Below are 8844 nucleotides of genomic sequence, written 5' to 3'. Positions count from 1 at the left end.
GCCAGGCTAACAGGGAACCAACAACAAAACGTGGCATTTGCTCCAGCGATAAATGCGAAGCAGGCAAGGAATAAACCACGGGGCATGACAAAACGGCCGCTCACGCCAGACTAGCCAGCCAAACAACCCACAGTGGGCACCCAACGAGCGCCAACCGGCAGCAAACAAAACAGGAAAGCCCTCGGCAGACTCAACGCTAACAAGGAGCTAGACGGATAAAATGATACCAAGGGTGACACATGCTTAAAAAAAAAACCCGAAAAGCCACAATCACCTACCTACAAGCAGAAATGAGCGGTATGTAATCGCTGTTCACTACAATCGCTGTCTGTTTCGGATCTGGCTGCACTTGTTGTGTTAATGGGATTCGCCATTTCGAAAGTGCATTGCTCTTTCAATGACACCAAAGCTCTAGAGGAAACAGGCCAGGTCATTTTTCGTGGAATATTTTCCAACATATTTGCTTGATTGTGAGCAGGAACACTACACGTTTTGTGCCTGATAAGATATATATACATTTCTGTTTGGGAGTACCTTTAATTAGGAGTGTGGTGCAATGCGGAACAAATACAGAGGCGTTACAGATTCTGATTGGGATCAAATGTTAACAAATTCGTCACATTGCTCATTAGTCACATTACACCAGGTTAATTTCCCCAGCAGCTAGAGCACAGGTGTCAAACAGGCGGCCCGCGGGCCAAATCAGGCCCGCTAAGGGATTGAATCCGGCCCGCGAGACAACGCTCAGAGAAGCACAAGAAAAAAACAAGCTGCAGGTTGAAATTTGTCAACTTGATGTTGCCAAAGCCAGGTGCCTCTCACAAAGACACTGTACTTGTATTTATTTCTCTCTCTCTCTCTCTCTCTCTCTCTTTCTTTTCAACCCCTTTTCTCCCACTCTGTCTGCCTCTCACTCTCAGTGTCTCTCTTTTTCTCTTCCTTTGTTGCTCTTTGTCTCTTTCTCTCTCTGTGTCTTTTAACCTCTTTTGCTCTACCTTCCTTTTTTCCTTTTTTCTCTTTTTTCTCTTTCTCTCTTCATACCCTTCGCGCTTTCTTTTCTCTTTTCTCTCTTTCTGACTTTCTATTTCTCTTTGGATTTCTTTCTTCCTCTCCTTTTCTTTCCCCCCTCTTTCACAACTTTTTATCTTTTGTTTCTCCCGCTCTCTCCCTCTCTCTTTTTCTTTCTTTGTCCCGCCCTCTCTCCTTTTCCCTCCCTCTTTCTCTTATTTCTTTATCTCTTTTTCTATTTCTTTAATCTACTAGTCCGGCCCCCAACAGAATCTTTGTTCTATCGTGTGGCCCCCAAGGTAAAAATGAGTTTGACACCCCTGAGCTAGTGTATTCCAAACATTTGTGGCTGGGCTGACCAGGAACATATTCCTAATGGCTTATATTTTTTAAAACACCGAATTTAAAATAGATAATGACGAAAACAACGTTTTTTCCACCTTAAAGGAGTTTTTTCATGTTTCTGTTTTTGCTAATGGGTTTAGTTGGTGGTTGGATCCCTAAACAGGGGCACCATTTCCTGTGTTGTGTCTTGGGCAAGTACAGCCTGGTGGCGCCCATCTCTTGCCAGGCCAACAAATGAGTTTGTGACTGCTACAGGTAAAAAAATTATACATAAAAAAAAAAGCAAAATGAATTAAAAATCATTATGACGTACTCATTGACGAAAATTTACATTTTTACGCCAGCACGTGGAAGCAGAATCAATTGTTAACTGGGACACGTTCCCATTACTTACGCTCATAATTATGCAAAAAAGTAAAATAAAATTAAATTAAATAAAAATAGAATACTAAAAACATAATGACGATTCTTTGCATCATTACGCCAGCAGGGGTCACTACACGCAAGTCATGTTAAGCGTGAGATGGAACGTGTTCCAAAATATTCCTCTCCTAATGAGAGGCTGCTTACGCATACGCAGGATTTATATAGGTAGTAATCTTGAATGGACAGCTGCCCTTCAGTGATATTAGATTGTTTCTCATTTTACATCCAAAGTGTATTGATTTTTCAAAACGTTGTATCCATTAAATACTTCTTTCCTTTTATGAATCTTGATACGTTTTGAATGAAGTCCTCGGCGCTTTCTTGGGGCGCTAAATAGAGCAGAAAAAGATGCGGACGCTCCCTGGCGGCCATTGATAGAAAGCAGAACAAGCTTATTATTTAACTCAACATTGTTTAATGTTAAAGGGATAGTGCCTGCTATTTTGCGCATCCTAGTGGTACAAAAACTTAATTCATTAAAAAAACTATTGATTTAAATAAGAAGATAAAATACATTAACAACATTAAATGCTTTCTATCTATCTACCTTGGTCATATCCCTCAAGAGGGGTGACAGACAGCAAGACAAACACATACAATAACAAAGAAAATTAAAGGGAAAAAAATAGCACAAAAAACACACACAAATTTTTTTGGACCATTGCCAACCCAATTGCCCAAACACCCAAACAAGCTAGGCACCTCGGCAACTAAGTCAAGTCAAGTCAAGTCATTTTTATTTGTATAGCCCTTAATCACAATTAGTCTCCAAGGGCTTCACAAGTTATTACATTTAAGAAGTTCAGGTTATTCGTATGCTACAGAGTAGAAGTGAGTTTTAAGCCTAGATTTAAACATTTCCACCGAGGTTGCAGATCGGATCTCAGGGGGAAGAGCATTCCACAACACCGGTGCCCGGATGGAGAACGCTCTCGAACCCGCGGAACACTTCTTGTTGGTCATGCTTTCGTCCCTCCAGATGAAACACCAGAAAGCGGCCATGTCACTCGGGTCAGGGTGACACAACACACTCTTTTGTTCAACAGCAGGGCCCGACAGCTTTCACTGGTTTTACCCCTGCCATATCATACGGGTGCCAAGTCCATCCTCAAGAACGCGTTCACAATCCCATGATCCTTTCACAACACCTTTCCACTCCTCTCTATCACCAACAAGAGCGCTAGCTTCCATTATATTTAGACCTCTTACATTAAATGCCTACTATATATATATATATATATATATATATATATATATATATATATATATATATATATATATACATATTTGTGGATATATATATATATATATATATATATATATATATAGTGGATCTATAGTGGATAATAGAGTATTCGATTGGTTTGGACACATAGAGAAGATGGATGAGGAGCGGATGTTGAAGAGGATCTACAGAGCAGAAGTAAATGGAAGGAGACCAAGAGGAAGGCCGCGATTGACGTGGATGGATGCTGTTTTGAGTGCACTGCAGGAAAGAGGTCTAAATATAGTGGAAGCTAGAGCTCTTGTTGGTGATAGGAATGAGTGGAGAGGTGTTGTTAAAGGATAGTGGGATGTTTAAACGTGTTCTAAGGGATGGGCAGGGAACCTGTATGATGCGCCAGGGGTAAACCAGTGAAAGCTGTCGGGCCCTGCTGTTGAACAGAAAAGTGTGTTGTGTCACCCTGACCCAAGTGACATGGCCTCTTTCTTGTGTCCCGTTTCATCTGGTGGGACGAAAGCATGACCAACTTGGGTGCCGAGGTGCTTAACATGTTGGATTGGCCATGGTCCAAACATTTTTGTGTGTGTTTTTGCTACGTTTCCCCTTTTTTAATTTTCTTTGTTTTTGTATGTGTTTGTCTTGCTGTTGGTCACCATTCTCGAGGAGTATGACCAGGGTGGATAGAATAGAATATATAGTAAACATGACCTTTTTTAAAATACCTGCAGGTTGATAATTTGCATTCATTTTACATAACACGAGGCTCGGCTAAAGGGAGCTTACAGTACATAATTGTTGGCCATCTTGCTCTTACAGGTACCTAAAAGCCTCAAGTAGGCTAGCAAAAAAAAAAAGACAAGTAAAAGGGTGTTGTTTTGGTCACTTTAATGGTCTGTAGTTTGTATTCTTCCTTAAGCTCTTTAGGAGTCGTTTTCTATTCCACTACAACATACAGCGACATCTAGTGGTCAAATAATACACTGACCCCCCTTAATGATTTTGCTGTTTAGACTGGACTCAATAATATACATATATGCCAAGCTTTTGACATTGATGCTGGTTACTCCAGATTCCACACATACAGGGTGGTTCTGGCCGAGCACGACATGAACGTGGACGAGGGGCCAGAACAGTCCATTCGGGTGGAGAAAATGATCATCCATCCCAAATGGAACCATAACTGCCCATCCTGCGGGTAAGGAAGGGTACCATGCACACAAGACAGAACCTGCATAAAAACGTTTTCAAATGTTCAAAAATCACATTCACCATAATAGGAACGATATTGCCCTACTTAAACTGGAGCACAATGTCATCCTCAACGAGAAGGTCCAGATGGCTTGCCTGCCTCAAGACGGGGAAACCCTGGACCACAAGCAACCCTGCTACGTCACGGGCTGGGGTCGCCTCTAGAGTGAGCTTCTAAAACAGGGGTCGGGAACATATGGCTAAGGAGCCAGGTACTGCTCTTTTCAAGAGTACATCGGGCTCGAGGATAAAATTAGGGCCATCTTATCTTCTCTGTAACATTTAAATGTGAGTATATGCGAAACGACACAGTAAACACTTGGATCGGTCAAGAATATATAGGATAAAGTCCAAACAACAGCTTACAATCACAGTGTTACGTCTATATCGGGGGTGTCAAACTCATTTTAACTTGGGGGCCACACGCTAGAACTAACATTCTGTCGGGGGCTGGACTAGTAGATTAAAGAGAAAGAAAAAGAGAGATAAAGAAATAAGAGAAAGAGGGAGGGAAAAGGAGAGAGGGTGGGACAAAGAAAGAAAAAGAGAGAGAGGGAGCGAGCGTGAGAAACAAAAGAGATAAAAAGTCGTGAGAGAGTGGGAAAAGAAAGGGAGATGAGTAAAGAAATCCAAAGAGAGATAGAAAGACAGAAGGAGAGAAAAGAGAAAAGAAAGCGCTAAGGGTAGGAAGAGAGAAAGAGAAAAGAGAGAAAAGAAAAAAAGAAAGTTAGAGCAAAATAAGTTAAAAAGACACAGAGAAAGAAAGAGACAAAGAGCAACAAAGGAAGAGAAAAAGAGACACAGTGAGTGAAAGAGACAGAGACAGAAAGTGGGAGAAATGGGGTGGAAAGAAGAGAGAGAGAGAGAGAGAGAGAGAAAGAGAGAGAGAGAGAGAAATACAAGTACAGTGTCTTTGTTCGAGGCACCTGGCTTTGGCAACATCAAGTTGATATATTTCAACCTGTAGCTCATTTTTCTCTTGCGCTTCTTTAAGTGTTGTCTCGCGGGCCGGATTCAATCCCTTAGCGGGCCTGATCTGGCCCGCGGGCCGCCTGTTTGACACCTGTGGTCTATATGAAATCTTGATGCTGAAAACCCACAGAACAAACTGGAAACACCCGAAGACGCCAGTCAAGGTTCCAGAGCAATTTGATTAAGTGAGCAGTGGGAGTGAGTGGATTTCTGCACACAGTGCAATACCCTCTCTCTCTTTCTTGCCCAGTGGTCTCTGCGCTAGGGTTGCCTTTTTTCACGAGTAATTTTGCTTGAAGATAAGAGTCAAGAATGAGTGTTCTTGACTCTAGCCACCTCCCACTAAGGGGGATATGGCTTCTTTCCATGTCTTCTTAGCCAACGAGATGCATCAGAATACATATGTGAGTGAGACGTCTGCCATACAACCATTTCCTGGAAATTTTTTTCAAGCATAGTTTGCGCAAGTTATGAAAACATGATGAATGATATACAACGTTTGTACAGTATTTTACGGAATATATATTGCATGTATAAGTCGGACCTGGAGTATAAGTCACATTTTTGAGGGAAATTAATTCGATAAACCCCAACAACAAAAACATACACGTCATCATGAATGGCATTGTGAAGGAAGTCCCCCCATGTGAAATGACGCCTTATCTTCTGAATGTTTGTGTCCCGATTGGCAAGAAAATGTGATGTCATTTCGCCAAAGTAAATATTTTTCTCATCTCATCTCATCTCATTAGCTACACCGCTTATCCTCGGTAGGGTCGCGGGGGTGCTGGAGCCCATCCCAGCAATCATCAGGCAGTGGGCAGGAGACACCCTGAACTGGTTGCCAGCCAATCACAGGGCACACAGGGACAGACAACTCACTCGCCCATTCACACCTAGGGACAATTTGGACCGGCCAATTCACCTGAAATGCTTGCTGAAATGTTTTTGGAATGTGGGAGGAAACCGGAGTGCCCGGAGGAAACCCACGCAAGCACGGGGAGAACATACAAACTCCGCACAGGAAGTCTGGAGCTGGATTTGAACCCACCCAGGAGGTTCCCAAGACATGAACTGTGCCGCACATGCGCTAACCACTGCGCCGCAGTGCTGCCCGTAAATATTTTTAACTTGCTCAAAAGTGATTTCAATACAAGGTATAAATGCTCTGAGCCCAACTGTTCTATTACATTTCCCCCCCCCCAGATACAAAGTCATTTCAGTGACATTCGCGTGTGTGACGTATGCTATGGGAGGCATTTCACACGGGCAGGACATTTTTCGGCACACAACACAGGCCTACAGTACCCTCTTGCGGTTTAGAGTGAAAACAACATGTGAAATGTTAAAAAGACACTCCCCTACCTACGACCATTCGACTTACAATAAACGGTAGATACGAACGTTTTTTCGGCATGTCGAAAAATATCCGGACATTACTGCAAGTTAGATTTTGTATTGTGTACCTTTTTCCGAGAAAAAGACATTACTGTAGTGGTTCTTTCCGCCACTACCGGCGTGTGGTGGCGCTGTGAGAGGTCACCCAGCATCCACCCGGAAGAAAAAATATCCGCTTCCTCTTCCTAGTTCGTGTGTAAACATTCAATACTGTCTATGTCTATACTATCCCCAGCGGCTAAGAACGTTGACATTTTTATAGTTTAATATCTTGTGCATCCATTCAATATGGTTGGTGTAAAGCGTAAAGAAGAGGCGAGCCGTTTCTTTTGAAATGAAAGTGGAATAAGAAAGCTTGATGCGGTTGAGAAAATGGTCGGAACGCTTTTTCTCAGCCACTTTTTACCACGGAGGAGGGAGTAGCCCAACTCTTGAATGCTTATTTTTTAGTACAAAACAATCCAGGTTACTTATACAAGCCTTAAACATACTTATATGTAATGATATGTTCTGCATTTATATAGTGCTTTTCAAGTCAATGAAGACCTCCTAAAGCGCTTTCCAATGTGCTTCACACTTTTCCCTGTTACACACTAACTAACCTATAGCAGAATCAGCCATGCAAGGCAACTGCCTGCTCAAGGACACATCGACATATAACGCGGAAGAGCCTGGGTATACTGTATACCTGTATACGTTTTTTTAAGCATTTTTGAAGGGGCGCCGCTACTTCGCGGATTTTCAGTTTTCGCGGTTGGTCTCGGTCCCCATTAACCGCGATAACCGAGGGATTACTGTAATGATCACTTAATTCAACAACCTGATTTTACTACAGATGTCCAGCAGCTGGCACTAATGCACCATAAACAATCATAATTGCCAATATAAAAAAATGAGCATTGCTTGATACCCAAGGTTAAAACTTTGACCTCGTCACATTGTTGAAGATCAAGTCAAGTCAAGTCATTTTTATTTGTATAGCCCTTAATCACAAAGAGTCTCAAAGGGTTTCACAGGTTATTACACAGACTATTTTTTCAGACTATTATTACATGCTTCTTGTTTGGAGTATTCTGTGACATTTTTTTTTACAAGATACTCTGCTCGCACCTTACTTTGAAACCATTATTTACGACAAAATGAGCCTCAATAATCTTAAACAACTGTGGAGGGAGGCAAATTTTAATTGGGATATTTGTTGGTAGGGGCACGTGCTCTAGTATTATTATTCAATAGATTTGATGAGATAATCAATCGTCACACAGTGAAATAAAATGCGCTGAAGAATTAGCTTTTGTCTGAAGAGCGGGTTTGGCAGTTTTATTGAAGTTTGTCTTGAAATATATGGTGTTGCTATCTCATAGAAATCAAGATGTTTTGCTCTAAAGGCTCTGTAAAGTCAACAAGGTTCCTGACCCCTGTTCTAGAGTGTCAAAGTACGACAAAATTATGCCACTGAACGAATGTTCTGTTCTTAAGCTGGTGGGCCGCGGGCTACTAAACTGCAGCAGGCTCTGCTCCCAGTGGTGGGTCACAGTGTCTGCAGTCAAAGCGATTGGTGGGGAAGCTCAGCCAAAACTACCATGGTGTGCGCAGGAGGGGACAGCAAGTCAGCTTGCCATGTGGGTTATAAATTGCGTGTTAATTAAAAAAAAAGAACACTGGTCTTAGATATCCACCAATGTGTTGCAGGGTGATTCCGGTGGCCCCCTGAACTGTAAAGGCAAAGACGGCAAGTGGTATGTCCAAGGGGTGACCAGCTTTGTGGACGGACGAGGTTGTAACACGCCTCGCAAACCCACCGTGTTTACCCGTGTGGCCTCCTTCCTCCCTTGGATCACACAGGTCAATTTCAGGATCATAAAGTCCGTATTTAATCTGTAACTTGACGCTTCTTTTTTTCTTTGCAGACGATGACCCAAAACTGAATGATTTTTGGCTGTACTAAATGCATTTCAAATACAAATTGTTACGCTTCTCTATGTCATCTGCAAATTACGAAACACATGATTAAAATCAAAATGTTAAAAGGCTTTTTTTTGTGTGTGTGTGTGTGTGTGTGTGAGAACCCTTTAAACATCATCGTTTAAAAATATATATACAGTGGAACCTCGGTTCTCGACCATAATCCGTTCCAGAACTCTGTTCGAAAACCGATCTGTTCGATCACCGAAATCATTTTTCCCATTAAAAATAATGTAAATCGTTTTAATCCGTTCCAA

General features: G+C 42.0%; 1 pseudogene across 1 annotated transcript; it reads left to right on the top strand.

The window, feature by feature from the left end:
- The first annotated feature begins 1657 nt into the window (after positions 1-1657).
- LOC148376440 (chymotrypsin-like elastase family member 3B) lies at positions 1658-8550 on the top strand (annotated as a pseudogene). The gene is made up of 6 exons (XR_015849408.1): positions 1658-1662; positions 4074-4199; positions 4282-4418; positions 8102-8244; positions 8315-8467; positions 8533-8550. The product of XR_015849408.1 is annotated as a chymotrypsin-like elastase family member 3B (transcript).
- Positions 8551-8844: the final 294 nt, after the last annotated feature.

This window comes from Urocampus carinirostris, chromosome 1 (genome assembly GCF_059441175.1).
Source record: "Urocampus carinirostris isolate Australia breed hairy pipefish chromosome 1, RoL_Ucar_1.0, whole genome shotgun sequence".
Taxonomy (NCBI): Eukaryota; Metazoa; Chordata; class Actinopteri; order Syngnathiformes; family Syngnathidae; genus Urocampus; species Urocampus carinirostris.
Note: the sequence above shows the minus strand (reverse complement) of the source record. Positions and strands in the feature narration are given on the sequence as shown.